Source organism: Neophocaena asiaeorientalis, unplaced genomic scaffold (assembly GCF_003031525.2).
Source record: "Neophocaena asiaeorientalis asiaeorientalis breed wild unplaced genomic scaffold, Neophocaena_asiaeorientalis_V1.1 scaffold317, whole genome shotgun sequence".
In the NCBI taxonomy this organism is placed as follows: domain Eukaryota; kingdom Metazoa; phylum Chordata; class Mammalia; order Artiodactyla; family Phocoenidae; genus Neophocaena; species Neophocaena asiaeorientalis.
The window spans coordinates 4,983,438-4,998,114 of record NW_020173114.1 but is presented as its reverse complement, the minus strand read 5'-3'; the positions used below and the strand labels follow the sequence as shown (position 1 = coordinate 4,998,114).

General features: G+C 39.0%; 1 protein-coding gene across 3 annotated transcripts in view; it reads left to right on the top strand.

The window, feature by feature from the left end:
• Window positions 1-14,677, top strand: part of EVI5 (ecotropic viral integration site 5) — a 206,187-nt gene that overhangs the window by 7,390 nt on the left and 184,120 nt on the right. The gene's annotated exons all lie outside the window — the stretch shown is intronic.

Here is a 14,677-nt window from a genome sequence, read left to right as displayed (position 1 = left end):
TGGCAGTTATTACTATCTGTTTTGGCGGTATGATAGTCCTTCCTCATTGGAAACATGTAGGTTAATTAATGTGTGTTTTGTGGCTAGAAGCTGTTGACTGTGGCCTCATATGTTTGCTCAGAAAGGGTCATCCAATTTCTCATAATTCTAAGTTGCCTGGTGTGTTTATTTGTTGCCATTCCCAGATGTTTATTACTGTCTCTGTACTTCATGAGAGCATTCCCTGCCTGTGCTGTTGGCAGTTTATTGTTTAAATGGCCAGAGAATGTGGGTTTAGTGCTTGTTAATTGTTCTTTGTACTAATCCAACTGCTCACAATTGTACTTTGAAAAATGTTCCCTAAAGCTGGTTAAACTGGCCATTATCTGGGTCTTCATTGTTGGTTTTGCTATTCATTGTCTTTTGGGTTCATGATTAGGGCTCTCTCCTTAAGGAACTGCTAGCTCCTGTGTTCTTGGAAGGAATCTTGATAGAGATAGGAGCAGAATGGTTTTATTATGGATCATTGCTCTTTTTGTTTTTCATAAGAAAGTGGAAGCACTGATAGGGAAGTGAAGATGGGGATTTTGTCTTACCTTTGAATTGGTATTCAAATGATTAGTTGCTGTATTTGGCCTGATACAGATCTTTTGCTATGTTAAAAATGAATCCAGCATTCTCATAAATTATGCTAGTAAGTTTGTTAGAACAATGTTAACAGATACTGGATAGGAACTTCCCTGGTGGTCCAGAGGTTAAGACTCTATGCTCCCAGTGCAGGGGCCTGGGTTTGATCCCTGGTCAGGAAACTAGATCCCACATGCCACAACTAAAGATCCCGCACATGGCAATGAAGATCCTGCGTGCTGCAGCTAAGACCCGGCGCAGCCAAATAATAAATAAATATTAGAAAAAAAGATACTGGATAAAAGTTTCACTTGAATGAACCACTGTATAATATGATATTTGAATGAGATACATAAGAGAAAGAAGAAAAATTTAATATCTTCAAGTATACCAGAATCAGGATAGTTTAGAAGACTGAGCCAGAATTTGCTGGTGAGGAGGTAGACCTTGAAGTAAATTGAGAACGAATCTTACGGAATAATCTCATGAAAAGTGTAATGCCTTTAAACATTTAATTTAAAATACATGTAAGAGAGGAGCACAAAGTTAAAGACTCAGCTTGGCTGCTTTTTTGAAAATGTGGAGAAGCTTCTTTTCTGCTGCTGGATGAACAAGGTTATAAATGTTGTCAAGCATTTAACACACGAGATCAGAAAACTGAGTCAGTAAATGATCTAGAAATTTAATGAAGTTATGAACATTGTCAGTAAGTCAGTAAGAACCACCAAAGGTAACACATATGTAGCATCTCCTATGTGTCAAGCATAATGATAGGTACTGGGAAGACAACGGTGATCAATAGTACATAGACAAAAATCTTTGCTTTCACAAAATTTATAAACCAGGGGAACACACAGTTGGTGTAGTCTTGTTTCTTTACTTTTTTTTTTTTCTGGCCATGCTGTGCAGCTTGTGGGATCTAAGTTCCCTGACCAGGGATTGAACCTGGCTCCAGCAGTGAAAGCACTGAGTCCTAACCACTGGACCACCAGGGACCACTGCAGACCAGGGTAATTAAGTGATTAATTTGTCTTAAATCTTGAGGTTTTTTTTTTGTTTGTTTAAATTGAAGTATAATTGATTTTCAATGTGTCAGTTTCAGGTGTACAGAGAAGTGATTCAGTTATACTGAATCTATTCTTTTTCTTTATAGGTTATTACAAGATATTGAATATAGTCCCCTGTGCTCTACAGTAGGTCTTTATTGTTTATCTGTTTTATATACAGTAGTGTGTATCTGTTAATCCCAAACTCCTATTTATCACTCCCCCGCTTTCCTCTATGTCTGTGAGTCTGTTTCTATTTTGTAAATAAGTTCATTTGTATCATTTGTTTGGTTCCACATGTAAGTGCTATTATATTATATTTGTCTTTCCTTGTCTGATTTTTCTTCACTTATGATTATTTCTAGGTCCATCCATGTTGCTGCAAGTTATTTTATTCTTTTTTATGGCTAATATTCCTTTGTATACCACATCTTTATCCATCCATTTGTCGATGGACATTTAGTTTGCTTCCATATCTTGGTTATTGTAAATAGTGCTGCTGTGAACATTGGGGTGCATGTATCATTTCAAATTAGAGTTTTCGCCCAGAAGTGGGATTGCTGGATCATATGGTAATTCTTTTTTTTAAATTAAATTTTTATTTATTCATTTGGTTGTGCCGGGTCTTAGTTGCAGCTCGCTGGCTCCTTAGTTGTGGCTTGCCAGCTCCTTAGTTGTGGCATGCAAACTCTTATTTGTGGCATGCATATGGGATTTAGTTCCCTGACCAGGGATGGAACCTGGGCCCTCTGCATAGGGAGCATGGAGTCTTAACCATTGTGCCACCACGGAAGTCCCTCATATGATAATTCTATTTCAGTTTTTTAAGGAACCTCCATACTGTTCTCCATAGTGCCTGTACCAATTTACATTCCCACCAACAGTACAGGAGTGTTCTCTTTTCTCCACACCCTCTCCAGCATGTTATTTGTAGACTTTTTGGTGATGGCTGTTCTGACAGGTGTGAGGCTTTTTAAATAATTAGTATGGAAAAATGCTGAGTGAAGTAAAAGTTTTAAATTTTAATATTTGCTTTAAAAATTTTTGAGGTAAAGATTACGTATAGTGAAATGGACTTAACTCTACAATTGAATGAATTTTGTCGAATGTGTACTCCTGTGTTAATCTCTCCTTCCCCAGTAATCCCACATGATTCCTTTAGTCAGTTCCTGTTCCGCTGTCTTTTACCACAGATTCGTTTTTCATGTTCTTGAACTTCACCTAATAGAATAGTAGAATTAGTGTGTATTCTTTTCTGGCTGGCTTCTTTTGTTCAACATAATGTTTTGAAATTCATCCATGTTAATGCTCCTTTCAGTAGTTCTTTTTAACTGGTGTATAGTAATAACATTGTATAACAATAACACAGTTTGTTTATCCCTTTTCCCATTAGGATATTATGAAAGCTGTTATGAACACATAGCTATTAGTCTTCTTATAGACATACATTTTCGTTTCTCTTGGATAAATAACTAGTGGTGGACTTACTCGTTCATAGAGCGGATGTATGTTTAACTTTAGAAGACATTGCCAAACGGTTTTCCCAAGGGAATATATCATGTTACATTGCAACCAGCAGTCTGTGAAAGGTCTGCTTGAGTGACAAATCAGAATTGAGTTTCAGAAAGACTGTGCTGGTGCAGTGGGGTATGAGACTTGAGATAGGGAACACACACAGTTAAGTAATACAATTGAAAATTGATGTATTCTTGTTCTAAGGAATTGATAGGGAGGGAGAGACTTACAGATTCTGGAGCCTGTGGTATGTGGGGTGAGGATAAGGCAGGGGTCAGGTGATCCCCATGCATCTGCCATAGGCTGTTGGATATTGGTGTGTCAGTCATTAACAGAGAATACAGTGGAGGAGTAGATTTTAGAGGGAAGAGGGAGAAGTAAATCTGTTATGTTTGTAAGTAGTAATAAAAGGAAGTAGCAAAAGGAAGTAGATTAAATAACTGTGTATAGTGAGGAGAAGGCCCAGGATGGAATTGGAATTTTGGGGACCATTGACATATAAGAAATGAGCTGATGACGAGAAGTCTGCAAAGGAGCAGGAGTGAGTAGCCACCACAGAAGGGAAACCAGGGAAGTGATTTAACAAACTGAAAGAATAGAACTTTGAAAAAGGAGGGAGGGGCTTGAATGTTGTTAATGTGAGTAAAAAATAAGTGTAGCCTTTCTGGAGGTTAACTTTTTTTTATTATTTGACCCAATAGTTGCACTTTGTGGAATAACTTCTAGAGAAACAGACAAATGTGGAAAGGTATCACACACACATACACAGAGTATTATGTAGTTTTCTATTGCTGCTGTAACAAATTAGTACAAACTTAGTGGCTTAAAACAAAAATATAGTCTCTTACAGTTATGGAGGCCAGAAGTCTCAAATGTATCATGGGGCTAAAGTCAAGGTATTGACCCAGCTGGTTCCTGGGGTAGAATCTATTTCCTTGCCTTTTCCAGTTGCATTCCTTGTGTTCCTTGCATTGCATTCCTTGATCCCTTCCTCCATTTTCAAAGTCAACTGCATAGCATCTTCCGATGGGCCCAACCCAGATAGTTCAGGATAATCTCCTCATCACAAAATCCTTCCCTTAGGGCTTCCCTGGTGGCGCAGTGGTTGAGAGTCCGCCTGCCGATGCAGGGGACACGGGTTCGTGCCCCGGTCCGGGAAGATCCCACATGCCGCGGAGCGGCTGGGCCCATGAGCCATGGCCGCTGAGCCTGCGTGTCCAGAGCCTGTGCTCCGCAACGGGAGAGGCCACAACAGTGAGAGGCCCGCGTACCACAAAAAAAAAAAAAAAAAATCCTTCCCTTAATCACCTCTGCCAAGTCCCTTTTACAATTTAAGGTAACATTCACAGGTTCTGTGTTTTATGATGTGCTCTTTAGGAGGCCATTAATTAGTCTGCCACATAATACAAGGACAGAAGATCAAAGTACATTAAATTAAATTCTCAAAAATGTATAGTATGATCTGATTTTTTTTGGCTGCACCAGGCAGGGCATGCGGGATCTTAATTCCCTGACCGGGGATTGAACCTGTGCCCCCTGCAGTGGAAGCATGGAGTCTTAACCGCTGGGCCACCAGGGAAGTCCCCAAGTATGATCTAATTTTTGTGAACTTAAAAAAAATACATATACCTGTATATTACCATATGTATAGAAATCTTAATATATACTGTACAGCTAACAGTGGCTGTCTTTGAGAGTGGGATTACAGAGTACTCAAACTTTTCCATTTTTTTCTGTGATATTTCAATTCTTAACATGTATTTGCTAATCAGAAAAATAAAAAATAAATAACAGGAAAAGTACTGTATGGGTCACATGTTACAGAGAGGTCTGTAAGTAAGATAAGGACTATGAAGCATTTACTGGATTTAGCACAAAGAGGCTGTTGGTGAGTGACCTTGATAAGTGTGGTTTTAGTAAAATGGTATGGTAGAAGCCACATTGCAGTGAAAAAGTGGGAGGTGAAGGGAAGAATGAAAGCTAAAGCTATCTGTCCAGTTGCTTAGCTATGGGGGAGGGACGATACTGTGAGACAGGGGGTACTTAGCGGGGTGTAAGGTCCAGTGAGAGCGCTAAATATGGCAGAGCAGCCTGTTTAAAAGTTGAGAGCAGAAACTGGGAAGAAGAGAGAGACCACCTGAGTTCCAGGATAATTCACAGAGCACGAGGCCTGTGTTCTGACTTCAGACAGAAGACCCACTTACCTGTGGCAGGTGAGACTAGAGAGGTGTGGATATGGGCAGTAGTTAAGTTTATAACATTTTCGTTTTCTTTAATATTATCAGATTAAAAAACCCCACAAACTCTTGTAGTCCTAAATGCTTCTTTGGCATTTTGTTAAAGTCCAAAGTTATTGTGTACCTGTGTTAATTTAGTCTTGCTAATGTACTCTCATTTTGTTGGTTTCTGATTATTCCTGTAGCCTCATAGTATATGAGTATATGAGGTTCAGGGAATGAGACCTTAGTTTTCTAGTGCAACGTTCTGAGGACTCCTCCCCCCCTGTTATTATTGAAACTAATCATTGCATAAAAATCTGCTTATATGAGTTTATCAATTTTCTCTTGACTCTACAGTGTCACAACAGGAAAACATTAGAGGTACCATTCACTCCAACCTTTTTTTAAGTTCCTGACAAGGAAACAAGGTGTAAAAAATTTAAATAACTTGTGAAGGCCTTACGCACCTTGTCAAAAGAACATGGTACTTTACCTTGCTGAGGACCTTTCAAAAAATTATTATTTCATTGATACTATATTTCTGCCAGGATTTCCTGAGTTTTCATGTGTCCTTCTATCCAATTCCAATTAACATACATTTTCCACCTCTTAATTTCATCACTCTTCTTTCATCAGTATCAGTGTAATTAAATTAATTAAAATGTCCGGACCGGGGCACAAACCCGTGTCCCCTGAATTGGAAGGCGGACTCTCAACCACTGCGCCACCAGGGAAGCCCTAAAATACAGTTTTTAAGGCCTTGCCATGATCTGTGCATTATTTACCTATTTGGAGAATTATGTTGAAGATTCCTATTGACATTTTAGGATTTTTCAGAACTGTGGCAGTTCATTTTGTTTGTTTGTTCGTTTTTGTTTTTGTTTTTGCGGTACGTGGGCCTCTCACTGTTGTGGCCTCTCCTGTTGCAGAGCACAGGCTCCGGACGCGCAGGCTCAGCGGCCATGGCTCACGGGCCCAGCCGCTCCGTGGCATGTGGGATCTTCCCGGACCGGGGCACGAACCCATGTCCCCTGCATCAGCAGGCGGACTCTCAACCACTGCGCCACCAGGGAAGCCTGGCAGTTCATTTTTATTTCACACTGGGTATGGGGTGATGGTGCTTAACACACTTCTTGACACAGTGCTTGATGTATTGTGTATATTAAATAAAAAAATTTGCATAATATGTGATATATTTTAAGAGGTACTTGTTCAGAATTTGTGCTTTTTTTGGACTAGATTAAGACCTAAGGAAACAGGTATTTTAGTACTCTTGCTGCTGCCAGGAAAAAAATTGTGTAGATATGCCTTTTTTTTTTAAAAAAACAATTTTGTCTTTGTAACAGTGGAAGGTTGAGGTCAGGGGATAGGCTTATTAGCTCCTTATTCATGAACTTGAACACCTTGGCTATAGCAATTTTAGGTGCAGCTCAAATTATCAAATTTTTAAATAAATTTATTTGTTTATTTACTTATTTTTGGCTGTGTTGGGTCTTCGTTGCTGCATGGGAGCTTTCTTTAGTTGCGGTGAGCGGGGGCTACTCTTCGTTGTGGTGTGTGGGTTTCTCATTGCAGTGGCTTCTCCTGTGGTGGAGCACGGGCTATAGGCGTGCGGGCTTCAGTAGTTGTGGCTCTTGGGCTCAAGAGTGCAGGCTCAGTAGTTGTGGCACACGGGCTTAGTTGCTCCGCGGCATGTAGGATCTTCCTGGACCAGGGTTTGAACTCGTGTCCCCTGCATTGGCAGGTAGATTCTTAACCACTGTGTCACCAGGGAAGTCCTTCATTTTCAAATATAATTTTCATCTCATTATTTTAGTTAATTGAATTGCTTAAGTAGGTAATCAGATTGGTTTTGGGCAGGTCCTGTCTGTCTGTCAGAATCCTTAGAGTCATGACATGTTCTGACGTTCTGTGTTTTTACTTTTGTGTTCTTCTGTTTTAGCTCACCTTCCTATCAATGATTTATACTTGTCAGGATGTTTTTGTTTTAGGGCTTAATGTTTAGTATCCTGGTTCCATCGTTTATTAGCTAATGGATTCTTGGGCAAGTTGTTTAACCTCTATAAACTTCAGTAAAATCTGTCTCAGGATTATTGTGAGGATTAAATAAGATAATGAATGTAAGTGTCGTTGAAGTGCCTGGTACATAGTAAAACTTACAGTAGATGATGGTGGTAGCAGCAGCAATAGTATATCACTGTGTACAAAGTTTTCCTTTTCTTTCTTTTTTTTTTTAAATTAAAGTGTAGTTGATTTACAATGTTGTGTTAGTTGCAAGTTTTCCTTTTCTGAAATTTTGTTCTAGAGGTAGGAAGGATCAGAGAGAGATGAATATATGCTGTATGCCTATAGAAAATAAATTAACTCAGAGAAATTTGTTACATAGACATCTAAAGGAAGAAGACTTGTCAGCAGTGTTACCCTTATTTCCTGTTTTTTTCCCTTTCAGTGTAATTCCTGTTTGCTGTTTTTTCTATTCCTGTTGAAGCCAGTGCTCTGTATCTTTCTCTTCTTCCATCTGACAACTGTTAACTTAAGAAGTGAAAGACAGGGCTTCCCTGGTGGCGCAGTGGTTGAGAGTGGTTGAGTGGCAGGTGGCACGGGTTCATGCCCTGGTCCAGGAGGATCCCACATGCCGCGGAGCGGCTAGGCCCGTGAACCATGGCCGCTGAGCCTGCGTGTCCAGAGCCTGTGCTCCGCAACGGGAGAGGCCACAACAGTGAGAGGCCTGCGTACCGGAAAAAAAAGAAAAAAAAAAGTGAAAGACATAATTTGCAGTTCTTCTTTGAGGATATTTATAGACTGTATTTTAAAATCTGCACTCCATATTTATTGATAATACTCAAAACATGCAAGACACTGCTATTTATATAATAATGTTGTTTATTCCCATGTTTGCAGAGTTGGAATAACACTTCCTTATAACCTGCTTAAAAGATTGAAAATAGATACTACATTTGCCCCAAGCTTAAATCCTACTGGGACAACGTTGAGTATAAATAATTTTTTTTTTTTTTTTTGCTTTCTACATGTTTATTCAGTTGTATGCCAAGATTTTTATGGGTTCAAAATTTCCAACACCTTGAAGAATGTTGAAGTAACGGTGTGTACAGATAATTATTTTTTATATTTATATTGGCATAGACCATTTTGAAATTTGATCATATATTTTAGATATACTTCTAAGTTTGATACGTTTGCTGTTTATTTTGGAAGCAAATAAGAAAAGATCTCTCTGGACCCATTTGGCATTACAAACACTTAGGCAAGTAGCCACTAAAAAAGTATGATGCTGTAAGTTGGTGAGTTTTCTGGGCTTGTAATCTTGTGTAATCAGTCAGAGTTGTAGTTTAAATAATGGTCCCAGAGATACAATTTCCTGTCGCTCATCTACTGGCCAATTTCCCCATAAATTTATGGGTTCGTATAAAACTTCCTGTGAAACTTGAGATGCTCCTAATATTCTGTTTCAGACTAAGTATAAATAGTTAAAAAAAAATGATGTACTTGGAAGAACTCAGATACCTATAGAATGATCCATCTATTTTTTTCAGCCAACTTTTGTTGTTGAGTTTCTAGAATACACTGGGTTCTGTGCTAGGCATTAAGGAGGGCAAAGTAATACCTTCTCTTTGGTCAGAACAAAAAGAAGATGCTGTTTCAGGCTATAACTCTGCTCCCTTCTCAGTATTGCTCCTAACCTGCAATCCTGACCTTAGTAATGATTTGTTAATATGTTACTTAAGCATTGTTGCTTTCTCCCTTTTATTTCCTTCTTGTATATTTTTCAGATTAGAACATATGAAGTCTGTCATGATGAAGGACTCCAAAATTTGGAAAAATCAGAAGTATAAATAATTTAAAAACCATAAAGTTGGGACTTCCCCGGCAGTCTGGTGGTTAAGACTCTGTGCTTCCACTGCAGGGGGCACGGGTTTGATCCCTGGTGGTGGAAGCAAGATCCCCCATGCTGCGTGGAAAACCCATGAAGTTAATGTCTTATATTCTGTTCTATTGTGGTAATTGCTGTTGGCAGCTTCTTTTGCTGTTTTTTTCATAGTCCTTTTCTGGCTTTCCAGCCAGAGCAAACTATTAAAAGTCTATTTGGCATTTGTATGCCGGTGTTCATAGCAGCATTATTCACAGCCAAAAGTTGGAAACAACCCAAAATGTCCATCAACAGATGAATGGATAAACATCAGATGAGTAGAGTTCTTCCTTCCTTCTTTTTTTCCTTTCTGTGTTCCAGCCTTAAATATACCAAGTTTTTCATGGGCTCAGAGTTTCTAGCACCTTGAAGAATGTGAGAAGTATATGTATATAATAGAATCTTAATTAACCATAAAAAGGAATGAAGTTCTGATACATGGTGCAGTGTGGATGAACATTGAAAACATTATGCTGAATGAAATAAGCCGTGACACAAAAAGACAAATATTGTATGTATGATTCTACTTATAAATCTAGAATAGGTAAATTCATAAAAATCAGAAAGTAGTTTAGAGGTTACCTGAGGCTGTGGAGAAAGGAATGGATACAAAGTTTCTGTTTGGGGTGATGAAAATGTTTTGGAAATTGACAGTGGTGATGGTTGTACATCACTGTGAATGTAATTAATTCCAATGAATTGTACACTTAAAAATTGTTACAATGGCATGTTTTTATGTTCTATATATTTTACCCCAATTAGGAAACAGGCTGTTTGGAACCTGCAAGAGGCTTGTGGCTAGTTCACAGTTTTACTTCTAAGTGAGGCTGAGGTCTTGCTCATTCATGCTTCCCTTGTTCATGCTCCATTGTTTTTGAAAAAAAAAGACCAGCACTGATTGAGTGGTGTTTCTGGATGATTCATTTATCTTCATGATTTTCTTTTTTCTTTCCTTTTTTCCATAAATATGGATCACTTATAAGGAAAATATCCATAAATAAGACTTATTTTAAGAACAAAATCAGGGGACTTCCCTGGTGGCACAGTGGTTAAGGATCCTCCTGCCAGTGCAGGGTACACAGGTTCGATCCGTGGTCTGGGAAGATCCCACATGGCGTGGAGCAACTAAGCCCGTGCGCAACAACTACTGAGCCTGCGCTCCAGAGCCCGTGAACCACAACTACTGAAGCCCACGTGCCTAGAGCCTGTGCTCCGCCACAAGAGAAGCCACTGCAATGAGAAGCATGTGCACTGCTACGAAGAGTAGCCCCTGCTTGCCACAACTAGAGAAAGCCTGCATGCAGCAGCGAAGACCCAATGCAGCCAATAAATAAATAAATGAATGAATAAATAAATAAAAACAAAATCAAGTCAGAAAATATTTATCTTCTTTGGCTTACTATATAGTATTCTTTTCTTTCTCTTATCCTTTATCTCTTCTTGATCATCTTTCACTTTTTTTGCATGTATGTATCATTCCTTAATTTTACAGTTTTTAATATAACCAAATTGGAGATAATTGGAAAAAGAAGGGATTCTTCCCATCCCCAAATTCACTACTATAACACTGAGTTTCTTGGTTTTTAATTTTAATGTATTTTTTCTATTCTCTTCTTGCTTATATCTTTGTTCTAATAAGAATTTATATATAATTTGAGTTTTTTTCATTTTTTGCTGCATTAGCCTTCTGCATGTGGTCTGCCTTATTATCTTCCTAACCATCTTTTTAAAACAAAGTTACAACTTCCAGTTTCTAGTCCAACATGGAAGTTGCCACTTCCTATTAACAACAGGTAAAAAAGCTGAACAAACTGAAAAATCAACAGTTCTTAGATTCAGCAGGGAGGTGAGGTCACAGGACAAAGCACCTCCCCCTGAATTGGAAAGACAGACGGCAGATACAGAGAATTACAACTTAGTGGAGAGAAACCTGTGAGTTGAAACCGCTGTGGGAACCAGTGGTAGGGAAGGGAAACCTGAACTACTGATGAATTGCTGCAGGCTCAGTGTGGACAAGTCTGAGAGATAAAAACTCCAGGGGGACCCAGTCATTGGATGCCCGCACACTTCTGTGAATTTTGCCTCCAGGAACTTGGCCACGTTCTCATAATGAATATCAGAGAAAAATCCCCTCTTGCGTCCAGCTGTGGGAAGGAAAAGGAAGTATTTTGAAATACTCCAGAGTATTCTGTTCTTAACAAGGTCTGCCCTTAGGAGAAACTACTTAACCAGAGCCTCATCTGCTGGGGTTTGATCAGAGCCTAACTGACCTGGGGGAAATAAGCAGTTCTGGCCTAGTATAGCCATTTTGTGCCACAAGAGGGGAGTGGAGTGATGGGAGAGGCTGATGACTGAGAAGCACATGTAAAGTTCAGAGTTTAGAGATATAGGCTCACTGAAAGACTAAGATCTAATCATAGGACTATAAAATGCTTCCCTGCCCTCCACACCTTACTACCGCATTATTAAAGGCCTATTTACAGTAGTTCCTTTACACAGTACATCATAACTGACTATCAAAAAAAAATTACAAGACATACTCAAAGACAAAAAACAGTTTGAAGAGAGAGTGCAAGCATCAGAACCAGACACAGATATGATAGGGATGTTGGAATTATCGGACAAAAGAAGAATTTTATTTATTTATTTATTTTTTGCGGTATGCGGGCCTCTCACTGTGTGGCCTCTTCCCTTGCGGAGCACAGGCTCTGGACACGCAAGCTCAGCGGCCATGGCTCACGGGCCCAGCCGCTCCGCCGCATGTGGGATCTTCCTGGACTGGGGCACGACCCTGTGTCCCCTGCATCGGCAGGCAGACTCTCAACCACTGCGCCACCAGGGAAGCCCCAAAAGAAGAATTTAAAGCAATTATGATTAAGATGCTAAGGACTCTAATGGATAAAATAGGTAACTGACAAGAACAGATGGGCAATGTTAGTAGAGGGTGGAAATTCTAAGAAAGAACCAAAAAGAAATGCTAGAGATCAAAAACATTGTAACAGAAATGAAGAATGCCTTTGGTTGGGCTTATTAGTAGACTGGATATGCCTCAGGAAAGAATCTCTGAGCTTAAGAATAGCTAGATAGAAACCACCAAAACTGAAAGGCAAAGAGGAAAAAAGACTGAAAAAACAGAACAGAATATCCAAAAACTGTGGGACTTCAAAAGGTGTAATACATGAGTAATGGGAATTCCAGAAGGAGAAGAAAGAAAAGAACAGAAGAAATAGTTGAAACATTAATGACTGAGAATTGCCCCAAATTAACGTCAGATACCAAATCATAGATCCAGCAGGCTCAGAGAGAACCAAGCAGGGTAAGTGCCCAAAAGACTGCACCTAAGCACACCATTTTCAAACTACAGAAAATCAAAGATTAAAAAAAAAAATCCTGAAAGAAGCCAGAGGGAAATAACACCTTACCTATAGAGAAGCAATTATAAGAGTTACACCCAACTTCTCAGAAGCCATGTGAGCAAGAAGAGAGTAGAGTGAAATACTTAAAGTGCTGAGAAGAGGAAAAAACACCAGCCTAGAAATCTGTGCCTTGCAGTATTATCCTTCAAAAGTGAGGGAGAAATAAAGACTTTCTCAGTCAACCAAATATTAAGAGAATTTGTTGCCAGTAGACCTGCCTTGCAAGAAAAGTTAAAATAAATTCTTTAGAGAGAAGGGACGTAATATAGGTCAGAAACTCATACCTTACTTCCTTATGTAAAGTAAGGAAGAGTAAGGAAATGGGAAAAAGGAATAAGTGATGGTAAAATAAAAACTTTAGTTTTTTTGTTCTCATTGATCTAATAGATAAGTTTGTTCAAGATAGTAATGTCATCTGTGATTTCATTATGTATACTTATGTATATATGTGTGCTATGCATAAGTTCAATGAATAACACCAGTGAAACAAGGGCACAGGGGGGAGGATATATGATTATTTTGTTACTATAAGGTACTTACCTTACACTACCCATGAAGTGGTGTAGTGTTATTTGAAAGTGGAATTGGATTACCTGTAATTGTATATTGCAGACTCTAAGGCAACCACTAGGGAAAGTGTAAAAAAAAAGTATAACCAATATATAAGAAAGGAGAGAAAATAGAATCATATAAAATCTCTTAAAACCATGGAAGGCAGAAAAAGAGTGGAAGACAAAAATAGGAACGAAGAACAAGGAAGGGCAACAAATAGGAAACAGTGACAAATTTGGTAGATGTTAGTCCAACTATGTCAATAGTCACTTTGAACATCAGTGGTCTAAATGCACAAATTAAAAGACAAAGACTGGTAGAGTGGATCAAACAACAAGATTCAACTATGTTGTCTACAGGAAATCCCCTTAAAATATAAAGACACATATAGATAGGGAATTAAGAGGTACAGACTACTATGTGTACAGTAAATAAGCTACAGGGATATATTATACAGCACAGTGGATGACTACAGCCAATATTTTATAATAACTAAGTGGAGTATAACCTTTAAAAATTGTGAATCACTGTTGTATACCTGGAACTCATATAATATTGTAAATCAACTATACCTCAATTAAAAAAAACATAGATTAAAAGTAAATGGATGGAGTGGGCTTCCCTGGTGGCACAGTGGTTAAGAATCTGCCTGCCAATGCAGGGGACACGGGTTCGAGGCCTGGTCCAGGAAGATCCCACATGCCGTGGAGCAACTAAGCCTGTGCACCACAACTACTGAGTCTGCCCTCTAGAACCCTCAAGCCACAACTACTGAAGCCTGCGCACCTAGAGCCCGTGCTCCGCAACAAGAGAAGCCACCGCAATGAGAAGCCCGTGCACCACAACGAAGAGTAGCCCCCACTCGCTGCAACTAGAGAAAGCCCGCGCCCGGCAACGAAGACCCAACGCCAAAAAAAAAAAAAAAAAGTAAATGGATGGAGAAATATATAAAAGGTACAACATTGCTAACACTAATTAAAGCAGGAATAGCTATATTAATTTCAGACAGCAGATTTCAGACCAAGGAATATCTTCAGGGATAAAGAGTGAGGGGAATTACATAACGATAGAGGGATCAGTTCGTTAAGAAGACATACCAATCCTTAATATGTATGCACCTAAAACAGGGCATCAGACTATGTGAGGCAGAAACTGATAGAATGCAGGGAGAAGTAGATGAATCCATTATCACAGCTGGAGACTTTAATACCCTTCTATCAGAAATGGACACATTCAGCAGACAGTGAGGACACAATTGAACTCAACAGCACCATCAATCAACTAAATAGAATGGACATCTTAGACTACTTCATCCAACAACAGAGTGCATAGTCTACCAAAGGTCACATGGAATATTCATCAAGACAGACTACATTCTGCATTCTAGATCATAAA